The sequence below is a fragment of the Zeugodacus cucurbitae genome, chromosome 6, assembly GCF_028554725.1.
Source record: "Zeugodacus cucurbitae isolate PBARC_wt_2022May chromosome 6, idZeuCucr1.2, whole genome shotgun sequence".
Taxonomy (NCBI): Eukaryota; Metazoa; Arthropoda; class Insecta; order Diptera; family Tephritidae; genus Zeugodacus; species Zeugodacus cucurbitae.
In genome coordinates this window covers 62,376,260-62,395,376 of record NC_071671.1, presented here as the reverse complement: position 1 = coordinate 62,395,376, position 19,117 = coordinate 62,376,260, and the positions used below count along the sequence as shown (strand labels likewise).

The following is a 19,117-nucleotide window of genomic DNA, read 5'->3' as shown; positions in this document are numbered from 1 at the left end:
TATAAGCATTAAACTGAAATTTGTGAATTATTTTTGGTCAATTTTCTGTCTCAGACTGTTAGATAGTTTTAAATTTTGTATTTCAGAAGTTCATAATATATTTCATAAATCTAATATTTTTCTCTTCTGATACTCTTGCAATTCTTGAAACTCGTCAGTTTATCAGAAAAGATGTATTCTACTTTCAAAAGTTTCAAAGTAGGTTTTTTGATGCGTTCTTTTGTGAAAGAAACCAGGCGGTAAACATAACAGTTCTTTTGAAATTATGGAATTCGGATTTTGTAAATGTTAAAAAATTTTTTGAATTTGATCCTTCGAAAAAAACAGAAAAAATTAAAAAAATAAATATATTACAGGCGTCAGAGGTTCCCAAACTTGTCTCATCTATATTGATAAGGCATATATTCTAGTTATCTTTCGTGCAATATTTACATTCATAAATAATGTTTAACTCGAAGACTTAAGAAAAATATGTACACTTAAGCGGTTACATGGGTTTTGTCGGGTAAAAAATGGGCTATTTTCATTTTTTTTTTTTCATTCAAACTTTTTTCTTGAAATTTTCAAAAAAAAGTAAAAAAGGTGCGTCCATGTTGTTAGCATAACTCCTGACAGGATCATCAAAAATGAAAAACAAAGATAAGTGTTTTGGTAAGACCATAATCTCGTACTTGAACGAAGGAAAGACAAAAAAAGTGAAAATTGGAATTTTGGCAGACATTTTTAAAAAAAAAAATTAAAATTTCGGTAAAATTTGCTTGAAATTTTATTTTTTTTTTTTAAATAGTTGTAATTGAAAAAATAAAAATAAAATCCTTCGTTCGAGTAAATTTTATATCGAACACCCGTTCAAAATTTCATCAAGATCGGGTGAGTAGTAGGCTTTTTGATGCGTTATTTTGTGAAAGAAACTTGCTTTCTTTAGTTTTGGGCTCTGGCTTATAACGATTTTCGAAACTGGAGTTTTAACTTTTTTCTTTATAAAATTTAAATATACATACATGTATTAACAATGTTGATGACCGCCCAAACCCCCGCAGATATCCGCAATTTGAATGATTTATAAATACTTTATTATAGCATTAATCACACAATGAGGAAATCTGATCAATATTTTCTTGCTGGAAAATAATATTTTTATTTACATTTTTTATATAATTTTAGATTCATTGCGTTTTTCTTCTTGAACGAAAAAATGTTTAATAAAATGTTTATTAAAAAAATCGAAAGCTTTAATATTATATTTCCACTCAATATTTTATTTTTGCACTCAAATTACTTAATTTACGATTACTCAATGTCACATTGAACTTTATAAAAATTAAATAATTAATCAAATTATGTTGCCTACACATATAATTAACCGCACAAGTAACTCAACAATGCATGGATAATTGCTTCAAGTTCGTCGCTTAAGTCTTTTGTTAATATGCATAGCATATATGCATACAAACATACATAAATCTATATAGGCATAAACGTACTTATTTGCGGCAAAGCCAAAATTAGTTAGACATAACTGTAAGCTAACATTTAGTTTGGTGTGAACATACAAACAAACATACACACATGTAAATATGTATATATTTATGTTATGTGGGCGCATAATACATACATATGTATATGTAAATGTTTGCTATTATTTGTTAAATACAATGAAATATTCATAATTGTCGTTGTTGCTCACACCTAATTAGCGCATAATTGTTTCAGTTTTTTGCTCGCATGCCATATTTTCCACTCAATTGCCTTGCTATTTACCGTAAAAATGTGTCATAAATGTGTAATATATGGTGATGTAGCGGCACATAGCGTACTGAAAAATGTGCAGTGTCTTGTGAATGGATGTCAATGCAGGCGCACATATGTTTATATGTAATTATGGCATTTAGAAATATATATATACATATAAAGTAAGAAATTATATTAGTATGTAGGTGCATTCTAGCCCCTTTAAAGCTAAAATTAGCTAAAAAAATATTTTTATTTGTCACAATTTCACAATTGTTGTTTGAAATTACATATATTTTTATTGCATTTTTGTTAGCAAATTCTTTTTAATTTACTTTTTTGTTATTTTCCTATGAGTATTTCGTCATTCGAGCGTGAAGTTTAAACAATTTGGTGTGACTTTTATTACCTAATACTCTCAATAAACGTGCAAGCTTGCTTATCACACACTGTTAAATATCTACGATATACATATGTACATACATATATATGTATAAGCATTTTAGCATGTGTTGCTCCACATATCACACAGTAGCACCCACAATTTAAGTGGTAATAGTGTCAAGTGAGGTCGCGCGCTTCACTACAAATTGTTCGAGAGCATTTATTTTGTTTATTCTAGGCAGCTGTGCGAGTTCAACTGTGCATTTGAATTGTTGTTGCTATTTAATTTTTACTTATTTGTCCAGTAAAGTATTGTTTACGTACAAACAAAGATACGGTTAAATAATTTATGCATTTGCACGCTTCACTACGCAATCGCCTACAAATATGTATGTAATACACAGGCGAGTATGTCAGTCAGTATGTATATTTGAATATTTGCTTGTAATCACATTGATTGTATATGTGTCACACGTTTAAGTGTCACATCGGCCGCATTTGTTGCATTGGTTCAGTGATTCGGTCAGTTGGTCACTTCCATTCAATTGTAGTTGTTGTTTTTTCCAGTTTACAACTGCTTTATACATATCATTACTGTTGTTTTTCAATTACCGATATATTAGCCGTCACAACTGAGTGACTCTCTACAATTTGCATACATACATACATACATACATATATGAGTATACTAATGTGCTGACAGCTCACTCAGTCCCGCTCACACACAGCGCGCTGCTATAAAAATCGCATTTCAAATCAAATCAAATTAATTTTGAAATTCTCAAAGTAATAGAAATGAGCAAAAGGAATGCCTTTCGGCTGGCTTGCAGTGTAAATGCAATGTTTGGTAGGCGAATGGGCACAGCTGTGCTAGAAATCGAGCTGTTAATATACATATGCTGCCGAGGCTATAAACCTCATTTGGGTGCTGTTTGTGCATTTGTATGCATCTAATTAGTGACGACCTCAAATTAAAATGATTTTAAATCAAAGTAATGAAAGAATCAATCTTGTTTATTGAGTTAAAAATACATGTAAATGGAATTAAAGTTCTAAAGTAACTGTAAATAACAACTATGTAGTAGCTTTAGTTACCAGTTCAAGCATGTTAAATAAGAACGGTAAGATCATTATTATTATTGTTGTTGTTATAGCAAAGAAACCTGAGTGTTTTATGCAAGGTTTATCATCTTGTCCGACATATGGAGGGACCTACAAGTTATAAACCATCCAAATCTGTATTCGATTTTTTTTTTTTAGTTTATTTTACGATAGAAATCTGAGCCATGATCTCCAGAAGAACTAGATTATTTTTTACAATATTTGAGAGATTGGTTCGAATACTGACTTGAAGCCACTAGATTGTCTCAGAAAAGTTGACAGATGTTTTTGTATGACCATAAAACATTTCTCTGGTTCATAATCCATTATTAGAACCACCTGCCTTCAAGAAGAAAATAAATTATTAAAACAGCAGTAAACTCGAAACATGTATATCTCTTGTGCTTTCGAGTTACAAATCGAGAAATACCAGACTTATTTTTGATTCTAAAACTTTGGAATATTGACCATCTGTGATCAGTGACTCACTATGGTTATGATTTAAAATTAGTTGAAAAGCGATATTTGTATTAAAATCAACATACAGTGGAACTTCCATAACACGAACCCCTATAAGTCGAAGTTCTCCATAACTCGAACTTTTGAATTGGCAATAAAAGTAAAATTTCATACAAATTTCCTTTCATAAATCGAACTTTTCGACCAGGGAATTACACAAAATTTAAAATTTTACTATCAAGTAACAATTTTAAAGGAGTCCCTATATTCGTATGAAGGCGAACAAAAAATATGATATAACACTTATAGATTTCATAAATCGTGTAACAAAAGCATGAGATACAGACCTTCAAATAAAACTTTGAGTGAAGTAAATAAATAAAACTGTCTAGGAATCTATATTTTACAGATTTTTGAACAATTTTATGTTTTAATGAAAATTCTATAACTCGAAGTTTTTTTGTGGATTATGGTGATTCCAGTTATAGAAGTTCCACTGTATATTAAATTTTCAAGGCTTTAAGCCAGTTTTCTTTTACGTATTATACATATATCAACAATTCATTCCTTGGATAGTGAATTTTCCCGTAAATATTTTATGAAGAAATACTCGAGCTTATAAGAAGGTACAATATCACACCAGTAAACCATTTCTTCAGACACTTCAACACATTGACCTTCAAATTTAAGCCTCACTACGTGAGTTTGACAGTTAAAAGTGTTCTTAAGAGCAACGAGACAAGTGTCTGCAACCTCTTAAATACGAAATATAGGTCAGGAGCATGAAACTGATCTCAATTGAAGCATCATAAGTGTTTACAACACGCTAAGCAACATGACAACAACAATGAAATTTAAAAAATTAAAAATAACAATAAATAGTAAAAATGTGGCAGAATATGAAAAAAAAAACAAACAACAACAAAACATTTTATGGGTAACGAACTTAAAAAGCAGCGATAAACTGCAACTACAACAAGTGCACAAAATTGAGGCCTACATCAAGCAATTAATGCAACAACACAGTGATTGCTGCATCTCAACCAAATAACTTCTTCTATAGCGCTGCCGCACTTAAACCCACTGATTGCGCTACAAATTCATGCTTGCATTTTTCAAATGTTGAATGTTGATTTCGCATAAAATCAGCGCTTACACAACTGGCGCAGTAGCAGCGGCGGCGGTGGAAGTGAAGGTGGAGGCGGAGGCAGCAAGTGAATTGACCAACTCGGCCACTAACATGAGTTGGTGTGTGTGTACGCGTATTTTATATAGTTCCTACCTGTGTGCGTATGCATGTTAACCGTTACATTGTTAGGCAAGCAACAAGCATCCGTAGTTAGCGGTAATCAGTTGCAATCAGTAATTATGTTGCCGCACGGCAGTTGCTGTTGGCGGCGGAGAGGCATAAAAAAACAACAACACAAAATAAAAAAAATTTAAGTAAACAAAAACCATCCTGCACTTAAAACTGACCAACTCTAATTTACAGTTTGGTTAGGTTTTTTTTTTTAATTTCATATGCAACAACAATATGAGTTCATATGGCTCGTTGATAAGGCAAGCAGTGCAGTAACTCTAAAAAATACTTAATAATTCGTTAAAAATATGTTATTTATTTTTGTTATTGTTAAATTTTCAAGCAAATTTCAACATTTTCGTTTTGTGTAGCATCTAAACAATGCTACTGGCCCCAGCTACCGCCTCTCGCCTGTGCAATGACGAGTTGTGCAAAAGTGGGTGTTTGCTGCGGGGTTTAATTTTCGAATGAGAATGCAAAACAAAAGCAACACTAATTGCAATTTTCGAACGAATTTTTTTTGTTGTTTTTATTTTTTTTTTGTTATATGAGTAGATTAGTAGATATGTAGCTTGCGCTGTGGCAGATTTAGTATCGGTTTTATTAGCGCTGAAGTCATCTTCGTTGAGATAAATGAATTTGGCTGCGATTTTTTGGAGTTATAAGCAACTTGTTGGGTTTTGTTGGCATGTGCAGTTAATTAATTAATAACAATAATAAATGTCTTTCTTTAACTAACTAGACCAGGCGGTAAACATAAGAGTTCTTTTGAAATCATGGAATTCCATGATTTTGTAAATTTTAAGAAATTTATTGAATTTGATCTTAAGAAAAAAACAGAAAAAATTAAAAAAAAAACAAGTAAGGAAGGGCTAAGTTGGGGTCTAACCGAACATTTTATACTCTCGCAATTTATTTATTTAACTTTATTAATATAATATACAATTTGACCCACATATTCGTCATATATATTGTATAAAGATCATTGTAAGTTGGAAACCTTAATATTAGGTAAGAAGCACCGAGGTCCTCATGGGCCTTAAAAACCTAGGGTCCGATTTCGTCGATTTTTAGAATGGGGCTGCCACACTATTAACATAGTACTTGTGCAAAGTTCTGCACCGATATCTTCACTAGTGCTTACTTTATATTTTGTAAAGTAAACGATTCAGGATGTAAGGAAACTATTACAAACCAAGTTTCATTGAAATCGGTCGAGTAATTTCTGAGATATGGTTTTTGACCCATAAGTGGGCGACGCCACGGCCATTTTCCATTTTGTAAAAAAATCTGTATGCAGCTTACATCTGCCATTTCTTATGTGAAATTTAGTCTTTCTGGCGTTTTTCGTCACTGAGTTAACTCACTTTTAGTAATTTTCAACCTGATCTTTGTATGGGAGGTGGGCGTGGTTATTATCCGATTTCAACTATTTCCATGGCGTGTGGTGGGGTACGTAAGAGAACCGACTGCAGAAAGTTTGGTTTATATAACTTCATTGGTTTGCGAGATATATACAAATAACCGACTTGGGGGTGGGGCCACACCTACTTCCCCAAAAAAATTACTTCCAAATATGCCCCTTCCTGGTGCGATCCAAATTTTTTCCAAATTATACTTTTATAACTTTATTTATGGCTTAGTTATGACACTTTATGTGTTTTCGGTTTTCGCCATTTTGTGGGCGTGGCCATTTTCGTAAGCACCTTCCTATGGTGCCAAGAAATAAGTGTGCCAAGTTTCATCAAGAAATCTTAATTTTTACTCAAGCTACAGCTTGCACAGTCGGACGGACATACGGACGGACAGATAGACATTTGGATTTGAACTCCACTCTTCACCCTGATCACTTTGGTATATATAACCCTATATCTATCTCGTTTAGTTTTGGGTGTTACAAACAACCGTTATGTGAACAAAACTATAATACTCTCTTAGCAACTTTGTTGCGAGAGTATCAAAATATTACAGGCGTCAGAGGTTTCTAAACTCCCCTCATCTGGACTGATTAGGTCTATATTCTCATTTTTTAAATTTCAAGATATATTAATATTACAAATTATTTTCAACTCCTAGAAGTACGCAAAAATATAAACAGCTAGTAGAAACAATGTCGCCATATTCTCACTCAATAATCAATACTTCAAATGAACATGTCATCAAAGCGCAATTATTTATAAATAAACATGTCACATACATAGGTATATGCATAACCTTGTCCATAATGCATACAATATTATTATATAAATTATTGTATATTCCCAGTTAATTGCAATTTTTACCTTGGCTCATCTCTCAATGGCACAAACGCCACACTCCACAATCCCTCACACCCCTTGACAAATATTGTTTTGCACGCGAGTGCAGTCGATAGAACATGGCAAGCTCACCTTCACACTTTTGTTGTATCTACCTTTTTTTGCGAGCTTAATTGCAGCACTTGCTAGTCATTTAAACTTTTTCCTCTGATTGCATTTGCGAAAAAAGAATACAAGCGTCAGCTAGCCATATGTTTGAGTGTACAAATATTACGTCATTTAACTAATTTTAGTTAAAACATTTAATTCACTGCATTATTTTGCTAAGTCTCGCTTGCTGCTGCCACTCGAGCTGCTGTTGTGCTATTGCTCGTGCTGCCGTTGAGTTTTGTAGTTTGCATTTTCGTTTTTTGCACTTTTATCACGTCATTTTTTTGTGCATTATTCTCTCATTTTTTATTGTTAATTTTTGCGTTTACTTATTTGCTAATGTTACTGCTGTTGTTGTTAGCGCATTTTGCTGCAAATCTGGCTTAAACTAAAAGCTTAGCTCAATAGCTGTAGCTATCTCCTAGTATATTTGTAACTAAGTAGTTATTTGTATGTGTTAGCCACTGATTGCAAGTATTGTATTGAATGTTTGGAAACATTAGATGAGTTGAGTGATTTTATTTGAAATTTTTGCATTCGCCTATTGAATATTCGTCTGGCAATCAGTTTTGCAATCGCCGGTCGTGTTGTAGCGTCGTTGTGTGCAAGCAAACGTTGCCGTAGCAAAAGTAAGTTAGTTATTTAATAGAAATTAGTGCTAATATATTGCTAATTAAATAATTAAAATATTGATAAATTTCTTGCATTTCTTGCACCTTGCACTATTACCGAGTGTTATTTGTGAAAGTATAGTGGGTTTGGAAATATTTTGAATAAAATTAAAAAAATATAACATTAATTATTTTATATGTACGTATAGTATGAAGTATATAAAACATATTTACAACCATTTTTGTGAAAATAATTTATATAGAGTACCAAGTTAACGATTCCTGTTCCTTTGATACAAATTTAACCATACTCAGGTATATTTATTTTACTCAGAATATATTTTTAAATAACTCGTTGATAACGAATTTTTATTTGAAATATATTAATTGAAGCCCCATAAATATTTTATTTTATCGCAGAAAATTAAAAGATATGATTAAATTATTAAGGGGTTACGCCACCCTGAACGCAAGAAAATCGGATGGTTATTTGACAAAACTATTAAGGGAGGACTTCTTTACATTTATTGCTAATTTAATACATAACTTAAGCTTTATAAATATTTAAAAAAAAAATGTTTTTAGTTAAAAGTTGCAACATGGATCAATTTTTACCGGAGCACTCCTTGATGGAGTACATGGAGTACATGAGTAAGAAACAATTTTTCCTCGAAAAATGTGGTTTTGAAAAAAACGCAAAAGAAGAAAAAAATTAACTATCGGCCCGCTTCTTCTAATTATAGCAATTATAGAGACATTGTTATCGGGGACATCTCAAAATACTCGTTAGAATATAGACTTTGAACGTGCTGTAACCCATTATACAGACACTATCGAATAGTTTTCAATAGACAATCATATCTAATAATAACATAAAACGCTTTTCCAATGAATTTTTGATTAAACAAGATCTCTTGTCATTCATGACGAAGTAAAACAACAAAATTTTTATTTTTTTATATTACAAAAAAAAAGATTTCAGAATTTAGGAAATATTAGAGAAATATTTAAATATTCGAAAACTATTTTCGAAAAAAAATAGAAAATTTGGTTTAAAAAAAGTTTAAATAAATTTTATAATTAAAATTAGAAAATGAAACATTTTGCTTTGGTCAAATATTATATTTAAGAAAAATGTGTGGGACATTATATCAAAATAGAATGAATGACATCAAAGAAATATTTTTTTTTTTACATTTTCGGCCAGACATTTTGTTGCAAATTGTTTAATCCATTTCGAAACAAATTAAGCATAATCATATCCTTAAAATAATTTTTTCTACATTTAAAATTTTTTTTATATACAAATACAAAAACAGAACGAATTTTGATTATTTTTTAAAGAGAGATAAATTCGATTTTTTACATGCTTTTCTTAGGCAAGGAAAGTATATACCTCTTATATTCTATTATACGATCCTACGATCACACAAAATTTATGCAGTAAATAGTAAAACATAGCAAATTAAAAAAATTTTGGAAAAGTAATTGCATTTTAACCTCTATCAAAGTTAACTGTAAAGCGTAAAAATATTAATTTCTGAGTCAAAACAAAATCATTGTTTACGATTAAACACCCACAAAAGGGCTTTGTTTTCTTTATGATTTGTAATTTTCTCCGGCTTTTGTACCAGATCAATGCAATTCAATAAAATACGCACAATACTTGCGTAACGCTTACAACAACAACAGCAAACATCATGTGTAATCTAGTGTGCGGGCATTTCCATGTAATCATTATACTCATACAAGCGCAAGGCGATACAAAGTTCTCATGAACATAAGAATATTTCCAACGGTAATTCGTGAATAAGCATTAAAGCAATACAATAAAAGTAAAGTAAAGGAAAAACAATAAAAAAACCAATTCTCTCAAGCGGTAATGTATATTGTAAATTACAGTTAAGTGCAAACCACAATTTGAATGTTAGAAGATCAACACCGGTTTTGTTGTTGTTGCAATGTTGTGCTGTGTGACTTTGTAATTGATACAGAGTGTGAACATCGTGTAAATGCGACCGATGAAGTTCACTCAATGCAGGTGATATGCACATTCCCATCAATTTCATGTCTACTTCGAAGGCATCTCTAGTTAACTGTAAATATATTGCTTAACATTGTGTATGTGTAAAGATATTTAATTAGGTGAAATGGGTCACCTACTTTTACTTCAGACTGTGATTGTAATACATAATTTTAATATAAGAACCAGAGAGTCAAAATACCTTACCAGATGGAACGCTTCGGTAAGGTAAGCTTAGCAAAAGTCCTCGAAGCTTTTAAAAGCTTTTTGGTAAGCACTATAAAATATTTATCAGAAAAGTTCATGTATATTCCAGCTATGAAAGAGCTTTCAGTAAGCTTTTAGTCTAATAAAACATAAATGTGAGCTTTTTTTGGCACAGTGAAAGCCTGTCTATAATAAAATGTAACTCTTCAGTTAAATTAAATTTTAATTATTCTTTTGACTAAATAATTAAAATATTTTGATTGAAAGTTTGGCTACATATCATGCTAAATAGCTTTGAATGTACATATTATTAATTTTAGCACTACAGGGTGCAAGTGAAAGAAACAATCACAAGCTTTCGATTTAATCTAGCTTTTACTGCAATGTCATTCATGAAAGGTTCAACTTAACAAATAATTTTACCATCCTTTTTGGTGATTGTAATTTGGTTTTTGTAAAAAGCTTCAGAAGAAGATAGTGGAATACATTTATACAAGAGTTCAAGAGCTCTTAAGTTATTTGAAAAATTCTACTACTACTTAATTAAAAAAACATCGCCTTAGAATTCAAAAGCTTATTAGAGAGAGCTTAAAGCTTTTTTGAACTTTCATTAGAAAAATGCCAAGGATAAGAGGAGAGTTTTAGATGAGAAACTAAAATAACAAATAATAAATACCTTATTATATCAAATAATATATAGCCCAAGGTACATAATATTACTTGTCAAGCTATCGAAGAAATAATTTTTCGAAACATTATTACCATCATTACTGCTATATAAAATGCATTTCTCTATGCTCGGGGTCTTTCGGGTCGCTTGCAATATAATTGTTGTTATTTGTTGTAAAATCGTGGTTTTTCTGCCTCAAGTGCATACTAAATACGCGATTGGTAACAGTGATAGTGTACATGATTTTGTTACCCAAACACTTCCCATGTTTAGACACCAACCATTGTTTCCACATTTTCATGCAACAATTAAGCGCTCAACGCTTGGCCAGTGCATGACATGTAAAGTGTAAAAGGATGACTTGCACATTTCGAACCCTTCGAATTTTTCCGTTTCAGTTACATTTCTAATAACTAAGTAACTATGTACTTCGCACATACACATGTTTAAGGTCACATAGAACGAAGTGAATGTCTCGGTGTATCAATGTTTGCCACACATTCTATGACAGCTCATAGCGCATATCATATTTCTATGCAATTATATGTGTATTTATACGTTGGCTGTATGTCTGTAAGTGATACCGGAAATTAAGTTTACGCTGGAATAAAATATTTAATTGCATTGCCGATACATAGTGGACCAGTAATAATTTTCAACGCTATTCAAGAAAGCAGAAAGGTCATTGTTGGAAGGTCACAAGCACTTGTTGCATGCATGTGCTGCTTACCTACATACTTACATGTTTATGGAGCTACATACGTACCATATATGTGTAAATATGTAATGCTTGTGTGTTTCTTAAGTTCGTTTAGCTTCTGTTGTTACTTCTCTGTGGCTTTGTGTGGCATTATTATTTTGTTATTTAGTTTTCATTCATGTGGCTACCGTGTAAATTGAAGTTTCCGGCAAGGGCGCATTGATTACTGAGATATTGTTTGAAAATGAACTTTTAGATGGAAATATATGTATTTAGGCAAATATTTATAATTATTTACAAACATATATATAGCAAATTTAATGCTCTATATTTTATATAGGAATACGTATTTTGTTGAAAATATGTATTTTTTAGGATTATTATTATTTATATTTATTATTTGATATTAATTAAAAACAAGTAAGGAAGTGCTAAGTTCGGGTGTAACCGAACATTTTATACTCTCGCAATTTATTTATTTAACTTTATTAATATTATATAATACACAATTTGAGCCACATATTCGTCATATATATTGCATAAAGTCCATTGAAAGTTGGAAACCCTAATATTAGGTTAGAAGCACCGAGGTCCTCGTGTTCGAAATATGGGGCCTTGAAAACCTACGGTCCGATTTCGGCGATTTTTAGAATGGGGCTGCCGCACTATAAATATAGTATTTGTGCAAAGTTCTGCATCGATATCTTTACTAGTGCTTACTTTATATATTGTAAAGTAAACGATTCAGATCGTCTTCAAAGTTCTGGTATATAGGAAGTAGGCGTGGTTGTGAAGCGATTTGGCCTATTTTTACAACATATCATTGGGATGTAAAGAAACTATTACAAACCAAGTTTCATTGAAATCGGCCGAGTAGTTCCTGAGATATAGTTTTTGACCCATAAGTAGGCGATGCCACGCCCATTCTCCATTGTATAAAAAAAATCTGAGTGCAGCTTCCATATGCCATTTCTTATGTGAAATTTAGTGATTCGGACGTTTTTCGTTAGTGAGTTAACCCACTTTTAGTAATTTTCAACCTAACCTTTGGATGGAAGGGGGGCGTGGTTATTATCCGATTTCAACTATTTTCATAATGTGTGGTGGGGTACGTAAGAGAATCGACTGCAGAAAGTTTGGTTTATATAGCTTCATTGGTTTGCGAGATATATACAAAAAACCTATTTGGGGGCGGGGTCATGCCCACTTTTCCAAAAAAATTACATTCAAATGTGCTCCGCCCTAATGTGATCCTATGTTCCAAATTTTATTTTCATGACTTTGTTTATGGCTTAGTTATAGTTCTTTATGTGTTTTTGGTTTTCGCCATTTTATGGGCGTGGCAGTTGCCCATTTTCGAAAGCAACCCTCTCACTGTCCCAAGGAACATGTGTTCCAAGTTTCATTAAGATATCTCAATTTTTACTCAAGTTACAGCTTGCACGGACGGACAGACGGACAGACGGACGGACAGACATTCGGATTTCAATTCCACTCGTCATCCTGATCATTTATATATATATAACCCCATATCTAACTCTTTTATTTCTTGGTGACACAAACAACCGTTATGTGAACAAAACTATAATACTCTGTGCAACAGGTTGCGAGAGTATAAAAATTAAAAAAAATTAAAAAAAAATATTAACAAAAACTAAAATTATTAAATTGAATTAAATTAAAATTTTAGTTTGCAAATTTATTAATTTTAAAACCATTTATTTTGATATCTTAATAAATTTTATTAAGAACTGATTTTTTAATTGAAATGAGTTGGTAACCCTATAATAAAAAACAATCAGTTCCAACTCGAAACTCAAACTTTAGTAGGCAAATTATCTAATTAAAAGCATTTGTCTATTAAAAATATGAAAATAGAAATAATAAAATAAAGGGTATTCCTATAGGCTTCCTTCCTAATAAACTGAATAAATAATTAAATTTTTTTAGCTATTAGAAATTCTCTATAATTTTCTGTAATTTGTTTGATTAAAGTACAACAAGTATTTCTTGATTCAAAAAAATTCTTAATTAAAAAAAAAAATATATATAGTTGAGTTGGGGGATATAGGTACATTTTTTATTATAAAGCGTTGGTAACCCTATTTTTGAAATAAATCATTAACATTTCTTTCTTGCATTTTTAGTTTCGATTTTTGTAAAATTTAATTGAATATTGCTTAATACTATTTCCAGAAATTTGAAAACGTATACCATTAGTTTTGAACAGATGGCAACCCTGTTCGAAAAAACTACCTAAAATTGAAATAAAACAGTTTATAATGCCTAATTATGTACGGTTCATATTACCACTGGGAGATTACGTTATTTATCTTTCAAATTTTTTTCTTTCATATATGGCAAATTCTCTTAATTATTTTTAAGCTCATTCTGTTATAGAGGTAACTTTAATTAGTGCGGAGGTTTTTCTCAGACGTTGAAAATTCTACTTGTCTCGACAATTGTTTAATTTTTTTCTTAAAAATATTTCTACACCCTTAGCTTACTTTAATAGACATTATCTAAATTTAAAAAAAGAAACCTTAAGCAATTCCCTCAGCGAACTGTCCAGTAAAAGCAATTGTCACTTTTTACTAATTTTAAGTATAATCTTTTAATACAGCGATAATAACAAATATTTTCACGCCTTCAACTGAATCTTAACAAATTGGTGATTGGAAAAAATGTGACCAAATAAACTTGAAAATTAGTTGCTACCTTTTAAAGCACTTCCAGGCTATTTTGCGCCCGATAATTTGTTACTGAGAAAATAGAGCAAACCATAAAAGGTAATATAGGTGACACTAACATACACCAAAACCATGCACTGTGGTACTGTGGACAGCTAATGGCCTCAAAAAAGGGTCGAACACACATGCTTGCATTACCTACCTATAACTTATAAGAGTTCCATACATATAACAACATTGGGTGTCTAAGAAAATCTCGCTACTCTGCATAGACATCAGCAAACCAAAAAAGTAAAAAAAAATTAGAGGCAACACCAGAGTTCAAGCGCTAACTGCAGTGACAACTGCCACCAGCTACTACTGTGTCGGTTTGTCTGTCTGTCCACTCAGCGCTGCAACGCGGCTTTCTCCACGCCGGCGCACACGCGCTTGCTCGAAGGTGAAGTGGCAGCGAGAATGAAATGAGATTCATTGGCCATTGAAATATTCTTTATTGGCAATACACAAAGGAATATGAACATTTTCTACATTTCTGCCATTATTTTTAGGCTCCAACGTCGCTGTTGCTGCTGTGTTTTCTCTTCTAAACTATTTAATATGCAAATTTCGTATTGTCTGGAGTCTAGTGGCTGCTTTGGTGTTGATAACACAAGCTAAGCTGGGTCGCATGATCGGTGCGGTCAAATTCGTGCTCTATGCTATAAAATAAACTGATGAAAGAAACTTGATTTTTGCTTTTTATTCAGCACTCGAGTGTATGTGTGTGTTTGTTTTTATTTGATCTTTCTTTTGTTGGCCGCATTGCCGGGGTGAAGAAAGTTTGTGATTTACATAGAATTTGTGTGCAAGTAAGTCGATTTAAAGCTGTTTGTGTCTGTAATACATATGATTTTTTTGTGTGTTGTTCTTGCTGTTGTTAGGCGAAAAGAGAAATTTTCATATTTCATATTGTATTGTCACTATTTTTACAGTAGTTTAAAATAACTCAGCGCGGAAATATTTGCATAAACGTGCGCTAAGCGGGTGCCATGTCTTTGGTACTTATTTTGTTAATGTGAAATTGGCGATCATATGAACTGAGGTCAGCAATGTTTTTAAATTTGTTGAGTCACATCTTTTTGTAGGGTCAGTTACTGAATTGCTTCCTGAATTTGATATGAAGCTTAAGCTTCCATATAATATTGATAGTAATAGATGTGGTCACTTTTTTTCCGGAATAAGCGATAGATATATAAACAAAGTGAATGAATTTATACAAGTATTCTCGTGCAATATACTGATGAAATTTTATTAAGATAATACATGATTTGATCCACATATTCGGCATAAGGTCCAGTAGAATAATAAAAATTTGTATATATAGCTGAGGTAATTCCTGAACCGATTTCACTCATTTCCACCACCAAGGTACATTATATCCAATACTATATGCTCACTTAATTTTGCTAAGATATATCATATATTAACCGATATATGCGGAATAAGCCCATCGTATTTTTGGAAAACCTATAGTTAGGTATATGGGAGCTAGGGGAAGACCCGATTATGACCCGATTTTAACCATTTTTGATACAGAGACACACTATTAGAAGGAACACACCTCTTTTGAATCTCTTTAGAATATCTGAAAGATTTACCAATATTTTCGGGGAAAAAATACGTTTAGGCATTGAGTTTTTCAGGTTTGATATCCGGGGCCTTGAAAACTTATAGTCCGATTTCAACAAATTTCCTCAGTTCAAATACATTATTTGAGTAAAGTTTTATTCCGCTATCCTCATTGGTTCTTAATGCATATATTATAAAGTCCAGCAATAAGATGGTATTGAAAATTGAGTTTTATGGGAAGTAGACGTGGTTGTGTACCGATTTCGCACATTTTTATTATGTAATTTATGAAATAATAGTCTGAATGGTAAAAATAGGTAAAGTAGGATACTATATAAAATTTTCGAAAACTATCTTTTGATTTTCAGTGGGTAAAGTGTTGTCTCATGACCGTTCTTTTCATATAAAGAAAGCTTTCAGACCAAAATTTCAATTTTAGTGGTTTCCAAAGCAACTTACAATTGTTCTAAAGTGGTTATTCTTCGTTAATACGCCAACATAACCTAACTTAACAAATAAGGAAAAACAACATTTCTGCATATAATGCTATAAAAAATATTTATTCTGCTTCCTTGAACATAAATAACTGTCTTAGTTGTGAGAAAGATATAGATATAAATGTTAAGTCACCATATTGTTAATTTACTGTCTGAAGTCTCAGAAATATGCTAAATATTATCGTTGCAGCACTTCCTGACAAGTATAATAAATATGAATTATTTTCCCATACCAATAATATTACTTTTAAAGCAAATAAATTTTCGTTAGTCACCACCTGGGTCACAAATCTGTCAGCAGTAAAATAGCAGACAAAGAATTTAAATAATATATTAAAATATTACTAAATTTATTTAATGGCGATAATATAACTTAATTACTTAAGCACTTTTTATGCGCGAATAATAAATAAAATTTTAATGGCTTTTCAACAGATTCTACTCGAATTCATTGCATAATTGCATGCTATTGATTTCGTTGTAAATTTTCATAAAAAAAAAATAATTTATTTAAAATTGTAAAATGTCTACTGCAATTTATCAGTGTAAAAGCATTAATTTCCACAGACAGCGAAAGAGCCGCAGACGGTTAATTAAGATTTTAAAATAGTCGCAGCTAATGTTGCAATCACACTTCTGGCAGCCATTGCGGACCTTAAGCAACACTTTGATAACGCCGCCGCTTTTTTAGTACAGCGATTTGCTTTACGTTGTATTTTTTGTTGTTTTTGTTTTATTTGTCTTTAACATACTGCGCCAGTGACATTTTCGTTATAATTAAGACGTGACAAATGTTGCATGTGAGAAAAGTGTTTGCATGTATGTAGATCGACATCTGCTTGCAATATATGTATGAAGCATTGCGCACAACTTTTGTTTGGTCGAAAATGTTTGCGCTTTTAGCCCGCAGCAATTTTTGCATGCAAACCATTGACAAAGTTTGCGCCTTTTATGTGGCATGTTTGCTATGTAGCATTTGTTGGCTGTGTCTTTATGTCAGCACTGCTGGCCAATCGTTATTTCTGCTGCTCTTTGCTGTCATCTACTGGCCTTTGGGCAATTTCGCGCAGTTCGCTTTGTTGCTTTATTGCACATTTTTTATTGTTGTTGTACTCCTTGCTGAGTATTAATTTTATTTTTATTTTTTGCTTTGTCTATTAGCTTCGATTTGGGTCAATTGCTTTTGCGCTAATTTATCACCGAACCGCCGAAAATTAACAAAAGCCTTTGAATATTTTTGCCTTACAAAGAGATTTGATATCAGCTAGCGTATATATGTTTGAGTTGTGTGTTTTGCTTAGTTCAAAAGTTTATTATTTTCTTTAAGAAAATAAAAGTGTTGGTCGGTAGTGGTTTTTGTTGATTGAATTTTGACATATTCCAAACGACGACCGTTAATGAGCAGAGTATCATCGTATGAACAAAAGACTTAAGCAACGAACTTTTTCTTCCATTTATTTCACAATTTTTTTTTTAATTTTAAATATACATATTTCTATGCATTAAAATGTCTGTCAGTTAATATTTTATATTTTATATTTTATATTTTATATTTTATATTTTATATTTTATATTTTATATTTTATATTTTATATTTTATATTTTATATTTTATATTTTATATTTTATATTTTATATTTTATATTTTATATTTTATATTTTATATTTTATATTTTATATTTTATATTTTATATTTTATATTTTATATTTTATATTTTATATTTTATATTTTATATTTTATATTTTATATTTTATATTTTATATTTTATATTTTATATTTTATATTTTATATTTTATATTTTATATTTTATATTTTATATTTTATATTTTATATTTTATATTTTATATTTTATATTTTATATTTTATATTTTATATTTTATATTTTATATTTTATATTTTATATTTCATATTTTATATTTTATATTTTATATTTTATATTTTATATTTTATATTTTATATTTTATATTTTATATTTTATATTTTATATTTTATATTTTATATTTTATATTTTATATTTTATATTTTATATTTTATATTTTATATTTTATATTTTATATTTTATATTTTATATTTTATACTTTATATTTTATATTTTACATTTTATATTTTATATTTTATATTTTATATTTTATATTTTATATTTTATACTTTATATTTTATATTTTACATTTTACATTTTATATTTTATATTTTATATTTTATATTTTATATTTTATATTTTATATTTTATATTTTATATTTTATATTTTATATTTTATATTTTATATTTTATATTTTATATTTTATATTTTATATTTTATATTTTATATTTTATATTTTACATTTTACATTTTATATTTTACATTTTATATTTTATATTTTATATTTTATATTTTACATTTTACATTTTATATTTTATATTTTATATTTTATATTTTATATTTTATATTTTATATTTTATATTTTATATTTTACATTTTACATTTCATATTTTATATTTTATATTTTATATTTTATACTTTATATTTTATATTTTACATTTTATATTTTATATTTTATATTTTATATTTTATATTTTATACTCTATATTCTATTAAACATACATATATACAACAAAGTTTTTATGCTACCCAAAAACACAATCTGCTCAAAACAGTTAAATATCTCGAATAACAAAAAGCTTAGTAATTACTCATACACTGTCAAACAAAATGGCGGAAAATTTCAATTTACGCACAGCAAAAACAAA

General features: G+C 30.1%; 1 protein-coding gene across 5 annotated transcripts in view; it reads left to right on the top strand.

Moving 5' to 3' along the window:
• The window catches only part of LOC105209268 (uncharacterized), an 81,208-nt gene that overhangs the window by 27,704 nt on the left and 34,387 nt on the right, over positions 1 to 19,117 (top strand). The window contains exon 1 of one of the 5 annotated variants that reach the window (XM_011179585.3): positions 7,909 to 8,012. The exons of the other annotated variants lie outside the window; for them this stretch is intronic. The gene's annotated coding sequence lies outside the window, so the exon portion shown is untranslated. Of the gene's footprint in view, positions 1 to 7,908; positions 8,013 to 19,117 lie in introns of those variants that run through there. 5 annotated transcript variants of the gene reach the window in all.